The 13,941-nt window shown below is 38.6% G+C and overlaps 7 non-coding genes across 7 annotated transcripts; all 7 read right to left on the bottom strand.

Moving 5' to 3' along the window:
- Nucleotides 1-401: 401 nt before the first annotated feature.
- Nucleotides 402-475, bottom strand: TRNAA-UGC (transfer RNA alanine (anticodon UGC)). Its single transcript has one exon. It is a non-coding gene; the product is annotated as a tRNA-Ala (tRNA).
- A 380-nt stretch (nt 476-855) lies between these two features.
- TRNAT-UGU (transfer RNA threonine (anticodon UGU)) lies at nt 856-929 on the bottom strand. Its single transcript has one exon. It is a non-coding gene; the product is annotated as a tRNA-Thr (tRNA).
- A 1,286-nt stretch (nt 930-2,215) lies between these two features.
- Nucleotides 2,216-2,289, bottom strand: TRNAT-UGU (transfer RNA threonine (anticodon UGU)). The gene has a single exon. It is a non-coding gene; the product is annotated as a tRNA-Thr (tRNA).
- Nucleotides 2,290-2,670: 381 nt separating this feature from the next.
- Nucleotides 2,671-2,744, bottom strand: TRNAT-UGU (transfer RNA threonine (anticodon UGU)). Its single transcript has one exon. It is a non-coding gene; the product is annotated as a tRNA-Thr (tRNA).
- A 381-nt stretch (nt 2,745-3,125) lies between these two features.
- On the bottom strand, nt 3,126-3,199 carry TRNAT-UGU (transfer RNA threonine (anticodon UGU)). The gene has a single exon. It is a non-coding gene; the product is annotated as a tRNA-Thr (tRNA).
- A 1,277-nt stretch (nt 3,200-4,476) lies between these two features.
- Nucleotides 4,477-4,550, bottom strand: TRNAA-UGC (transfer RNA alanine (anticodon UGC)). The gene has a single exon. It is a non-coding gene; the product is annotated as a tRNA-Ala (tRNA).
- Nucleotides 4,551-7,644: 3,094 nt separating this feature from the next.
- TRNAT-UGU (transfer RNA threonine (anticodon UGU)) lies at nt 7,645-7,718 on the bottom strand. Its single transcript has one exon. It is a non-coding gene; the product is annotated as a tRNA-Thr (tRNA).
- Between the last annotated feature and the right edge of the window lie 6,223 nt (nt 7,719-13,941).

The following is a 13,941-nucleotide window of genomic DNA, read 5'->3' as shown; positions in this document are numbered from 1 at the left end:
TTAACCAACTAAGCCACAGCACCACAAACTGATGAGGAGGACAGGAAAGCCAGTGAGGATTTTATCACTAATTAAAAATTTCAAGTGGTTAACTGAGCAAAACAACAATAAACTTGAGTAGTATTCCATGCAAAGCATAAGCATGGAATAAGATGTCGCTCTCAGTCTTGGCACTTGAGAAACCAAGTAATTTTTGAAGAGCATTATTTAAAAGGACAATGACAAATTTGTAGAATAGTTAAGAAAACACTGCTGTATCATTTTTAAAGCTTCATCCCGTCTTTCTTCCTTTTTAGCACTTAGAGCAGATTCTTAATCCCACTATTGCACTATCGTAGAGATCGATGTTGTACACAATCAAATTCCACATTTTGAAGTTTAAAAGCTTTATTTGGAAAAGACAGCACTGCTGAGATTTGAACTCAGGATCTCCTGTTTGCAAGATAGGCACTTTAACCAACTAAGCCACAGCACCACAAGCAGATGAGGAAGATAGGAAAGCCAGAGAGGATTTAATCACTATTTAAAAATTTCAAGTGGTTAACTGAGCAAAACAACATTAAGCTTGAGTAGTATTCCATGCAAAGCATAATCATGGAGTAAGATGTCGCTCTCAGTCTTGGCACTTGAGAAACCAAGTAATTTTTGAAGAGCATTATTTAAAAGGACAATGACAAATTTGTAGAATAGTAAAAAAAAAACACTGCTGTAACTTTTTTAAAGCTTCATCACATCTTTCTTCCTTTTTAGCACTTAGAGCAGATTCTTAATCCCACTATTACACTATCGTAGAGATTGATGTTGTACACAATTGAAGTCCACATTTTGAGGTGTAAAAGCTTTATTTGGAACAGATGGCACTGCTGACATTTGAACTCAGGATCTCCTGTTTACAAGACAGGCGCTTTAACCAACTAAGCCACAGCACCACAAGCTGATGAAGAGGACAGGAAAGCCAGGAAGGATTTAATCACTAATTAAAAATTTCAATTGGTTAACTGAGCAAAACAACATTAAGCTTGAGTAGTATTCCATGCAAAGCATAATCATGGAATAAGATGTCGCTCTCAGTCTTGGCACTTGAGAAACTAAGTAATTTTTGAAGAGCATTATTTAAAAAGACAATGAGAAATTTGTAGAATAGTTAAGAAAACACTGATGTAACTTTTTTAAAGGTTGATCCCGTCTTACTTCCTTTTAAGCACTTAGAACAGATTCTTAATCAAACTATTGCACTATCGTAGAGATCGATGTTGTACACAATCAAAGTCCACATTTTGATGTTTAAAAGCTTTATTTGGAACAGACAGCACAGTTGAGATTTGAACTCAGGATCTCTTGTTTACAAGACAGGTGCTTTAACCAACTTAGCCACAGCACCACAAGCTGATGTGGAGGACAGGAAAGCCAGTGAGGATTTTATCACTAATTAAAAATTTCAAGTGGTTAACTGAGCAAAACAATATTAAGCTTGAGTAGTATTCCATGCAAAGCATAATCATGGAATAAGATGTCGCTCTCAGTCTTGGCACTTTAGAAACCAAGTAATTTTTGAAGAGCATTATTTAAAAGGACAATGAAAAATTTGTAGAATAGTAAAAAAAAAACAGAGCAGTAACTTTTTCAAAACTTCATCCCATCTTTCTTCCTTTTTAGCACTCAGAGAAGATTCTTAATCCCACTATTGCACTATCATTGAGATCGATGTTGTACACAATTGAAGTGCACATTTTGAGGTTTAAAAGCTTTATTTGGAACAGATGGCACTGCTGAGATTTGAACTCAAGATCTCCTGTTTACGATACAGGCTATTTAACCAACTAAGCCACAGCACCACAAGCTGATGAGGAGGACAGGAAAGTCAGGGAGGATTTAATCACTAATTAAAATTTCAATTGGTTAACTGAGCAAAACAACATTAAGCTTGAGTAGTATTCCATGCAAAGCATAATCATGGAATAAGATGTCGCTCTCAGTCTTGGCACTTGAGAAACCAAGTAATTTTTGAAAAGCATTATTTAAAAGGACAATGACAAATTTGTAGAATAGTAACAAAAAATACACTGCTGTAACTTTTTTAAAGCTTCATCCCATCTTTCTTCCTTTTTAGCACTTAGAACAGATTTTTAATCCCACTATTGCACTATCGTAGAGATCGATGTTGTACACAATTAAAATCCACATTCTGAGGTTTAAAAGCTTTATTTGGAACAGATGGCACTGCTGAGATATGAACTCAGGATCTCCTGTTTACAAGACAGGCGCTTTAACCAACTAAGCCACAGCACCACAAGCTGTTGAAGAGGACAGGAAAGCCAGGAAGGATTTAATCATTAATTAAAAATTTCAATTGGTTAACTGAGCAAAACAACATTAAGCTTGAGTAGTATTCCATGCAAAGCATAATCATGGAATAAGATGTCGCTCTCAGTCTTGGCACTTGAGAAACCAAGTAATTTTTGAAAAGCATTATTTAAAAGGACAATGACAAATTTGTAGAATAGTAACAAAAAATACACTGCTGTAACTTTTTTAAAGCTTCATCCCATCTTTCTTCCTTTTTAGCACTTAGAACAGATTTTTAATCCCACTATTGCACTATCGTAGAGATCGATGTTGTACACAATTAAAATCCACATTCTGAGGTTTAAAAGCTTTATTTGGAACAGATGGCACTGCTGAGATATGAACTCAGGATCTCCTGTTTACAAGACAGGCGCTTTAACCAACTAAGCCACAGCACCACAAGCTGTTGAAGAGGACAGGAAAGCCAGGAAGGATTTAATCATTAATTAAAAATTTCAATTGGTTAACTGAGCAAAACAACATTAAGCTTGAGTAGTATTCCATGCAAAGCATAATCATGGAACAAGATGTCGCTCTCAGTCTTGGCACTTGAGAAACCAAGTAATTTTTGAAGAGCATTATTTAATAGGACAATGACAAATTTGTAGAATAGTAAAAAAAAAAACACTGCTGTAACTTTTCTAAAGCTTCATCCTGTCTTTCTTCCTTTTTAGCACTTAGAGAAGATTTTTAATACCACTATTGCACTATCGCAGAGATCGATGTTGTACACAATCAAAGTCCACATTTTGATGTTTAAAAGCTTTATTTGGAACAGACAGCACAGCAGAGATTTGAACTCAGGATCTCCTGTTTACAAGACAGGCGCTCTAACCAACTAAGCCACAGCACCACAAAAAGATGAGGAAAATAGGAAAGCCAGTGAGGATTTAATCACTATTTAAAAATTTCAAGTAGTTAACTGAGCAAAACATCATTAAGCTTGAGTAGTATTCCATGCAAAGCATAATCATGGAGTAAGATGTCGCTCTCAGTCTTGGCACTTGAGAAACCAAGTAATTTTTGAAGAGCATTATTTAAAAGGACAATGACAAATTTGTAGAATAGTAAAAAAAAAAAACTGCTGTAACTTTTTTAAAGCTTCATCCTGTCTTTCTTCCTTTTTAGCACTTAGAGCAGATTCTTAATCCCACTATTGCAGATATCGATGTTGTACACAATCAAAGTCCACATTTTGATGTTTAAAAGCTTTATTTGGAACAGATAGCACAGCTGAGATTTGAAATCAGGATCTCCTGTTTACAAGACAGGTGCTTTAACCAACTAAGCCACTGCACCACAAGCTGATGAGGAGGACAGGAAAGCCAGTGAGGATTTAATCACTAATTAAAAATTTCAAGGTGTTAACTGAGCAAAACAACATTAAGCTTGAGTATTATTCCATGCAAAGCATAATCATGGAATAAGATGTCGCTCTCAGTCTTGGCAATTGAGAAACCAAGTAATTTTTGAAGAGCATTATTTAAAAAGACAATGAGAAATTTGTAGAATAGTTTAAAAATATACTGCTGTAACTTTTTTAAAGCTTCATCCCGTCTTTATTCCTTTTTAGCACTTAGAGCAGATTCTTAATCCCACTATTGCACTATCGTAGAGATCGATGTTGTACACGATCAAATTCCACATTTTGATGTTTAAAAGCTTTATTTGGAACAGACAGCACTGCTGAGATTTGAACTCAGAATCTCCTCTTTACAAAACAGGCACTTTAACCAACTAAGCCACAGCACCACAAACTGATGAGGAGGACAGGAAAGCCAGTGAGGATTTTATCACTAATTAAAAATTTCAAGTGGTTAACTGAGCAAAACAACAATAAACTTGAGTAGTATTCCATGCAAAGCATAAGCATGGAATAAGATGTCGCTCTCAGTCTTGGCACTTGAGAAACCAAGTAATTTTTGAAGAGCATTATTTAAAAGGACAATGACAAATTTGTAGAATAGTTAAGAAAACACTGCTGTATCATTTTTAAAGCTTCATCCCGTCTTTCTTCCTTTTTAGCACTTAGAGCAGATTCTTAATCCCACTATTGCACTATCGTAGAGATCGATGTTGTACACAATCAAATTCCACATTTTGAAGTTTAAAAGCTTTATTTGGAAAAGACAGCACTGCTGAGATTTGAACTCAGGATCTCCTGTTTGCAAGATAGGCACTTTAACCAACTAAGCCACAGCACCACAAGCAGATGAGGAAGATAGGAAAGCCAGAGAGGATTTAATCACTATTTAAAAATTTCAAGTGGTTAACTGAGCAAAACAACATTAAGCTTGAGTAGTATTCCATGCAAAGCATAATCATGGAGTAAGATGTCGCTCTCAGTCTTGGCACTTGAGAAACTAAGTAATTTTTGAAGAGTATTATTTAAAAGGAGAATGACAAATTTGTAGAATAGTAAAAAAAAAAACACTGTTGTAACTTATTTAAAGCTTCATCCCGTCTTTCTTCCTTTTTAGCACTTAGAGCAGATTCTTCATCCCACTATTGCACTATCATAGAGATCGATGTTGTACATAATTGAAGTCCACATTTTGAGGTATAAAAGCTTTACTCGGAAAAGAAGGCAGTTCTGAGATTTGAACTCAGGATCTCCTGTTTACAAGACAGGAGCTTTAACCAACTAAGCCACTGCACCACAAGCTGAAGAGGAGGACAGGAAAGCCAGTGAGGATTTAATCACTAATTAAAAATTTCAAGTGGTTAACTGAGCAAAACAACATTAAGCTTGAGTATTATTCCATGCAAAGCATAATCATGGAATAAGATGTCGCTCTCAGTCTTGGCAATTGAGAAACCAAGCAATTTTTGAAGAGCATTATTTAAAAGGACAATGAGAAATTTGTACAATAGTTAAAAAATATACTGCTGTAACTTTTTTAAAGCTTCATCCCGTCTTTATTCCTTTTTAGCACTTAGAGCAGATTCTTAATCCCACTATTGCACTATCGTAGAGATCGATGTTGTACACAATCAAATTCCACAGTTTGATGTTTAAAAGCATTATTTGGAACAGACAGCAGTGCTGAGATTTGAACTCAGAATCTCCTGTTTTCAAAACAGGCACTTTAACCAACTAAGCCACAGCACCACAAACTGATGAGGAGGTCAGGAAAGCCAGTGAGGATTTTATCACTAATTAAAAATTTCAAGTGGTTAACTGAGCAAAACAACAATAAGCTTGAATAGTATTCCTTGCAAAGCATAATCATGGAACAAGATGTCGCTCTCAGTCTTGGCACTTGAGAAACGAAGTAATTTTTGAAGAGCATTATTTAAAAGGACAATGACAAATTTGTAGAATAGTAAAAAAAAAAACACTGCTGTAACTTTTTTAAAGCTTCATCCCGTCTTACATCCTTTTTAGCACTTAGAGCAGATTCTTAATCCCACTATTGCACTATCATAGAGATCGATGTTGTACAAAATTGAAGTCCACATTTTGAGGTTTAAAAGCTTTACTCGGAAAAGAAGGCAGTTCTGAGATTTGAACTCAGGATCTCCTGTTTACAAGACAGGTGCTTTAACCAACTAAGCCACTGCACCACAATCTGATGATGAGGACAGGAAAGCCAGTGAGGATTTAATCACTAATTAAAAATTTCAAGTGGTTAACTGAGCAAAACAACATTAAGCTTGAGTATTATTCCATGCAAAGCATAATCATGGAATAAGATATCGCTCTCAGTCTTGGCAATTGAGAAACCAAGTAATTTTTGAAGAGCATTATTTAAAAGGACAATGAGAAATTTGTAGAATAGTTAAAAAATATACTGCTGTAACTTTTTTAAAGCTTCATCCCGTCTTTATTCCTTTTTAGCACTTAAAGCACATTCTTAATCCCACTATTGAACTATCGGAGAGATCGATGTTGTACACAATCAAAGTTCACATTTTGATGTTTAAAAGCTTTATTTGGAACAGACAGTATGGCTGAGATTTGAACTCAGGATCTCCTGTTTACAAGACAGGCACTTTATTCAACTGAGCCACAGCACCACAAACTGATGAGGAGGACAGGAAAGCCATTGAGGATTTAATCACTAATTAAAAATTTCAAGTGGTTAACTGAGCAAAACAACATTAAGCTTGAGTATTATTCCATGCAAAGCATAATCATGGAATAAGATGTCGCTCTCAGTCTTGGCACTTGAGAAACCAAGTAATTTTTGAAGAGCATTATTTAAAAGGACAATGACAAATTTGTAGAATAGTAAAAAAAAAAAACACGGCTGTAACTTTTTTAAAGCTTCATTCCGTCTTTCTTCCTTTTTAGCACTTAAAGCAGATACTTAATCCCAGTATTGCACTATCGCAGAGATCGATGTTGTACACAATCAAATTCCACATTTTGATGTTTAAAAGCTTTATTTGGAACACACAGCACAGCTGAGATTTGAACTCAGGATCTCCTGTTTACAAGACTGGCACTTTAACCAACTAAGCCACAGCACCACAAACTGATGAGGAGGACAGGAAAGCCAGTGAGGATTTTATCACTAATTAAAAATTTCAAGTGGTTAACTTGGCAAAACAACATTAAGCTTGAGTAGTATTCCATGCAAAGCATAATCATGGAATAAGATGTCGCTCTCGGTCTTGGCAATTGAGAAACCAAGTAATTTCTGAAGAGCATTATTTAAAAGGACAATGAGAAATTTGTAGAATAGTTAAGAAAACAATGCTGTAACTTTTTTAAAGCTTCATCCCGTCTTTCTTTCTTTTTAGCACTTAGAGCAGATTCTTAATCCCACTATTGCACTATCGTAGAGATCGATGTTGTACACAATCAAAGTCCACATTTTGATGTTTAAAAGCTTTATTTGGAACAGACAGCACGGTTGAGATTTGAACTCAGGATTTACCTGTTTACAAGACAGGCACTTTAAACATCTAAGCCACAGCACCACAAGCAGAGAAGGAAAACAGGAAAGTAAGTGAGGATTTAATCACTAATTAAAAATTTCAAGTAGTTAACTGTCAAAACAACATTAAGCTTGAGTAGTATTTCATGCAAAGCATAATCATGGAATAGGATGTCGCTCTCAGTCTTGGCACTTGAGAAACCAAGTAACTTTTGAAGAGCATTATTTAAAAGGACAATGACAAATTTGTAGAATAGTTAAGAAAACACTGCTGTAACTTTTTTAAAGCTTCATCCCGTCTTTCTTCCTTTTTAGCAGTTAGAGCAGATTCTTAATCCCACTATCGTAGAGATTGATGTTGTACACAATTAGAGTCCACATTTTGATGTTTAAAAGCTTTATTTAGTACAGAAAGCACTGCTGAGTTTTGAACTCAGGATCTCCTGTTTACAAGACAGGCACTTTAACCAACTAAGCCACAGCACCACAAACGGATGAGGAGGACAGGAAAGCCAGTGAGGATTTTATCACTAATTAAAAATTTCAAGTGGTTAACTGAGCAAAACAACATTAAGCTTGAGTATTTTTCCATGCAAAGCATAATCATGGAATAAGATGTCGATCTCAGTCTTGGCACTTGAGAAACCAAGTAATTTTTGAAGAGCATTATTTAAAAGGACAATGAGAAATTTGTAGAATAGTTAAAAAAAATACTGCTGTAACTTTTTTAAAGCTGTTAGAACCTTGCTGTTAGTTTTTTTTTCCTTTGCTGGTCACATGACCTTGTTGGCCTATTTAGTCCTGCTCCGCCCTTCTGGCTTTGCTGGACTTCATTGTATATCTACTTTCTAGCTAGCCTGTGCTCTGTATCTAACTCTGTTAGTTTGCTTGGTCTACGGACCTCTATGTTCTATCTATTTTGTTTGTTCGTCTGTCTGCTACTATTTCTGTTAGGAGGTGTCCCATATTCCTCCCAGTCCTTAGTACTTGTAGGGATTCCCTCCCCACATCTATAGGTCTTCGTACAGACTAGATTAGGACTTTAGCAGGTCTGATCGCAGGATCAGGTTCCCTGTTACATCGTAGGGATTCAGCTGAGTCTCATAGTAGGGACAGATCTCCTCTCTTTCCTTAGCTTTGGTAGCAGAACATAACAGTAAGTCCAGCCAGCAAATTCTCTAAGGAAAGATTTTTCTGTTCCATCATGGTGTCGGTTCAGGATTTGGCTCATCGCCTGCAGGGACTCTCTCTGGAGGTGGCCGAGCTCCGTCAGCACGTGAGTAACTGTCCTGGAGCACATTTCTTGGAGCCTAAGGTATGTTTGCCGGATTTGTTTTTTGGTGAACACCGAGAATTTTTTTCATTTAAAAATGCTTGCTTATTGTATTTTCGTTTGAGACCTAAGTCCTCTGGGGATGAATCCCAGCGCGTAGGGTTCATAATGTCACTTTTGCGCAAAGAGCCTCAGGAGTGGGCCTTTTCTTTGCAACCTAGTGATTCATGCTTCAGATCAGTGGATAGTTTTTTTTCTGCTTTGGGACTATTATATGATGATCCTGACCGTGTCGCATCAGCTGAGACTGAGTTGAGACGTCTAAAACAAGGATCGGGTAATGTGGAAAAATATTGTACACATTTTCGTCGTTGGTCCACTCAAACAGGGTGGAACGATTCTGCTCTGAAAAGTCTATTTCTTGCTGGGCTCAGTGAAAGGGTTAAAGACCTGCTAATTGCTTATCCTACACCTGAAGATTTGCAACAGGCTATGCAATTAGCTATACGGGTGGATAGAAGACTGCGTGCTAGGGTTAATGAGAGCAAATCCTCTGCTATGTCAGTTTCTGGTTATGATAATGTGTGTACTAACAGTGGTGAACCGATGGAGATTGGATCGGTGGCACCTCGCTCTCAAGAAAAAGACCGTCGTTTTTCACAAGGCTTGTGTTTCTACTGCGGAAAATCTGGTCATTTGATTAAAGGCTGTGAGCTTCGTATGAAGAAAGAAAAAAAAATGGTCAGTCACGCCCGTATTGCCTGTTTAAATTCCAAGGGTATATTTTTAGCTGCTTCCACGATTGCTCAGGAAAAATTAATGGAATTTCGGGTGTTTGTTGATTGCGGGTCTACACTGAATGTAATTGATGGGGGATTCGTGGAAAAACTCAATTTAAAACCTGAACCTTTGTCATCCCCCATTGCTGTGGTTTCTGTGGATGGCTCCCCTTTGAAGAATATTACTCTCAAGGTCAGTGAATTTCCTCTCACTATTAATGGTGTTCACCATGAGAAATTGGATTTGGTAGTGTTGAATAACTTGCCTTCTCCAGTAATATTGGGTTTGCCCTGGTTAAAATTTCACAATCCTGTACTGGATTGGTCTACCAGTGAAATTAAATCCTGGAGCCATAAATGTTATGACAAGTGTTGTAACGGGCGTATTGCAGCTTTGGATAGGGGAGAATTGCCTGTTCCTATTCAGGATTTTTGGAGAGTTTTTTCTGAGAAGGAATCGCAGGTTTTGCCTCCCCATAGAGACTATGATTGTTCTATTGAATTTGTCCCTGGAGCGACTCTTCCTAAGAGTCGTTTATTTAACCTTACTATTCCTGAGAGGAAGGCTTTGGAGGAATACATACAGACAAGCTTGGCCGCCGGTCACATTAGGCCCTCTAAGTCTCCTGTGGCGGTTGGATTTTTTTTTGTAAAAAAAAAGGACGGCGGTTTACGTCCTTGTCTGGATTTTCGTGAGATTAACAAAATTATGGTACACAATCCTTACCCACTGCCATTGATTCCTGATCTGTTTAACCAGTTATTGGGGGCCAAGTGGTTCTCTAAAATTGACCTTAAGGGGGCATACAATCTGTTGCGCATGAAGGAGGGTGATGAATGGAAGACTGCTTTTAACACTCCTGTGGGTCATTTTGAGAATCTGGTTATGCCTTTTGGTCTCACTAATGCTCCTGCATTTTTTCAGAATCTGATTAATGACATCCTTAGACCTTTGATCGGTAAAAATGTGGTTGTGTATTTGGATGACATTTTGATTTATTCGCCAGATCTGGAGTCTCATTGGCGGAGCGTGCGTGAGGTATTACAGTTATTAATGGACAATTCGCTTTTTGCTAAGCTGGAGAAATGTGAGTTCGCTGTACAGAGAATTAGTTTTTTGGGCTACATTATCTCCAGCAAAGGTTTTGAGATGGATCCGGTTAAGGTTCAGGCTGTGCAGGAATGGCCTAGGCCTATTGGTTTGAAATCGATACAGAGGTTTTTGGGTTTCGCCAATTACTATAGAAAGTTCATAAAAAATTTTTCTAGTATTGTCAAACCTCTGACTGATCTCACCAGGAAAGGTGCTGATGCGGTTCAGTGGTCTTCTGAGGCCATTGAAGCTTTTGTGTATCTCAAGGAGAGGTTCACCTCTGCTCCCATCCTTATGCAGCCTGATGTTACTAGGCCATTTTTGGTTGAGGTTGATGCTTCCTCTGTGGGGGTTGGCGCAGTATTGTCTCAGGATAACGGGGATGGATTACATCCCTGTGCCTTTTTTTCAAAAAAATTTTCGGAGACTGAATTGAATTACGATATTGGTAATCGGGAATTATTGGCTATTAAACTCGCATTTGAACACTGGCGCCACTTCTTGGAAGGTGCGGAATTTCCCGTTCAGGTTCTTACGGATCATAAAAATCTGATATAACTTGATGCTGCCAAGCGCCTGAATGCCCGTCAGGCTAGGTGGGCACTGTTTTTCTCGCGGTTTAATTTCTCCGTTACTTACATCCCTGGTACTAAGAATGTTAAGGCGGATGCCTTGTCTCGCAGTTTTTCTCCCATAGTCGGTGCTGAGAAAGAGGAAAACATTTTACAAGAAGGTGTTGTGATAGCTGCTTTAGACTCCGTTTTGGAAGATGAGATTCTTAAAGCTCAGGAGAATGCCCCATCTAACACTCCTCATGGGAGGTTGTTTGTGCCTGAAACCTTTAGGAGAGATTTGTTTGTTGAGTGTCACGAATCTCGGTTGGCAGGTCATCCCGGAATCTCTGAGACCAAGAGACTGGTGGGTCGCAGTTTTTGGTGGCCTGGATGGCAGAAGGAAGTCATTAAGTGGGTGCGCCAATGTACTATATGTGCTAGATCTAAGTCCTCACATACTCCTGCTGCGGGGTTGCTTTGTCCTTTGGAGGTCCCCAGTGCTCCTTGGACACATTTGGCTATGGACTTTATAACTGACCTTCCCCCCTCTGAGGGTTTTACTGTCATCTGGGTGGTCGTGGACCGCTTTAGCAAGATGTGTCACTTGGTTCCCTTCGTCAAACTGCCCTGCGCTAAAACTCTCGCTAAGGCCTTTGTCAAGGAAATTGTCAGACTTCATGGCGTTCCTACTGACATTGTTTCTGATAGGGGTCCTCAGTTCGTGGCTCGTTTTTGGCGTGCCTTTTGTGACAGGTTGGGAATTCATTTGTCGTTTTCGTCCGGATATCATCCTGAATCTAATGGCCAGACAGAAAGGAAAAACCAGGATGTTGAGCAGTTCTTGCGTTGTTTTGTGGCAGACAATCAAGAGGGGTGGTCTGAGTTTCTGCCACTTGCCGAATTTGCTCTGAACAATCATACATCTTCTTCTGCTGGTTGTTCGCCTTTTTTTTGTTGTTCTGGGAGACATCCGTCGTTTGGGTCGTTCTCCAAGTTGGGATCTGCCGTGCCTGAGGAGGAGAATTTTTCCGGTGATTTGGAAAGAGTTTGGACGGATGTGCGTGGTAATCTTCAGGAGGCCAACAGAAAATCTAAAGACTACTTTGATAGGAAACGACAGGAGGTTTTGTTCGCTGTTGGTGACATGGTTTGGTTGTCCTCTAGGAATCTGCGGTTGAGGATTCCTTCTAAGAAATTGGGTCCCAAGTTTGTAGGGCCCTTTAAGGTGCTTCAGGTTGTCAACCAATCTGCTGTTAGGTTGGAGGTTCCTACCTCCTGGAGAATTAATCCGGTCTTTCATGTCTCTCTGTTAAAAAAAGCTGTTGTGTCGGATGGTGACGCCTCTGCCTCTGTTCCTCCGGTGGTGGAGGACGGGGAATATGAAATTTCTCGCATCCTTGACTCTAGACGGTATAGAGGTAGTTTGCAGTATCTTGTGGCCTGGAAACGTTTCGGACCCGAGGATAACTCTTGGGTGAGGTCAGATGATGTTTCCGCGTCCAGACTTATCAGAGCGTTTCACAGGAGATTTCCTGATAAGCCTGGTCCTAGGGGATCCGGAGGATCCTCTTAGAAGGGGGGGTACTGTTAGAACCTTGCTGTTAGGTTTTTTTTCCTTTGCTGGTCACATGACCTTGTTGGCCTATTTAGTCCTGCTCCGCCCTTCTGGCTTTGCTGGACTTCATTGTATATCTACTTTCTAGCTAGCCTGTGCTCTGTATCTAACTCTGTTAGTTTGCTTGGTCTACGGACCTCTATGTTCTATCTATTTTGTTTGTTCGTCTGTCTGCTACTATTTCTGTTAGGAGGTGTCCCATATTCCTCCCAGTCCTTAGTACTTGTAGGGATTCCCTCCCCACATCTATAGGTCTTCGTACAGACTAGATTAGGACTTTAGCAGGTCTGATCACAGGATCAGGTTCCCTGTTACATCGTAGGGATTCAGCTGAGTCTCATAGTAGGGACAGATCTCCTCTCTTTCCTTAGCTTTGGTAGCAGAACATAACAAAAGCTTCATCCCGTCTTTCTTCCTTTTTAGCACTTAGAGCAGATTCTTAATCCCACTATTGCACTATCGTAGAGATCGATGTTGTACACAATCAAATTCCACTATTTAAGGTTTAAAAGCTTTATTTGGAACAGACAGCACTGCTGAGATTTGAACTCAGGATCTCCTGTTTACAAGACAGGCACTTTAACCAACAAAACCACAGCACCACAAACTGATAAGGGGGACATGAAAGCCAGTGATGATTTAATCACTAATTAAAAATTTCAAGTGGTTAACTGAGCAAAACAACATTAAGCTTGAGTATTATTCCATGCAAAACATAATCATGGAATAAGATGTCGCTCTCAGTCTTGGCAATTGAGAAACCAAGTAATTTTTGAAGAGCATTATTTAAAAGGACAATGAGAAATTTGTAGAATAGTTAAAAAATGTACTGCTGTAACTTTTTTAAAGCTTCATCCTGTTTTTATTCCTTTTTAGCACTTAAAGCAGATTCTTAATCGCACTATCGCAGAGATCGATGTTGTACACAATCAAAGTTCACATTTTGATGTTTAATAGCTTTATTTGGAACAGACAGCATGGCTGAGATTTGAACTCAGGATCTCCTGTTTACAAGACAGGCGCTTTATTCAACTGAGCCACAGCACCACAAACTGATGAGGAGGACAGGAAAGCCATTGAGGATTTTAATCACTCATTAAAATTTTCAAGTGGTTAACTGAGCAAAACAACATTAAACTTGAGTAGTATTCCATGCAAAGCATAATCATGGAATAACTTTCTTAAAGCTTCATCCCGTCTTTCTTCCTTTTTAGCACTTAGAGCAGATTCTTAATCCCACTATTGCACTATCGTAGAGATCGATGTTGTACACAATCAAATTCCACATTTTGAAGTTTAAAAGCTTTATTTGGAAAAGACAGCATTGCTGAAATTTGAACTCAGGATCTCCTGTTTGCAAGACAGGCACTTTAAACAACTAAGCCACAGCACCAC

The sequence above is a fragment of the Phyllobates terribilis genome, unplaced genomic scaffold (assembly GCF_046119375.1).
Source record: "Phyllobates terribilis strain yellow unplaced genomic scaffold, ASM4611937v1 Scaffold_9__5_contigs__length_417890890, whole genome shotgun sequence".
In the NCBI taxonomy this organism is placed as follows: Eukaryota; Metazoa; Chordata; class Amphibia; order Anura; family Dendrobatidae; genus Phyllobates; species Phyllobates terribilis.
This window is presented reverse-complemented; position numbering and strand designations above follow the sequence as displayed.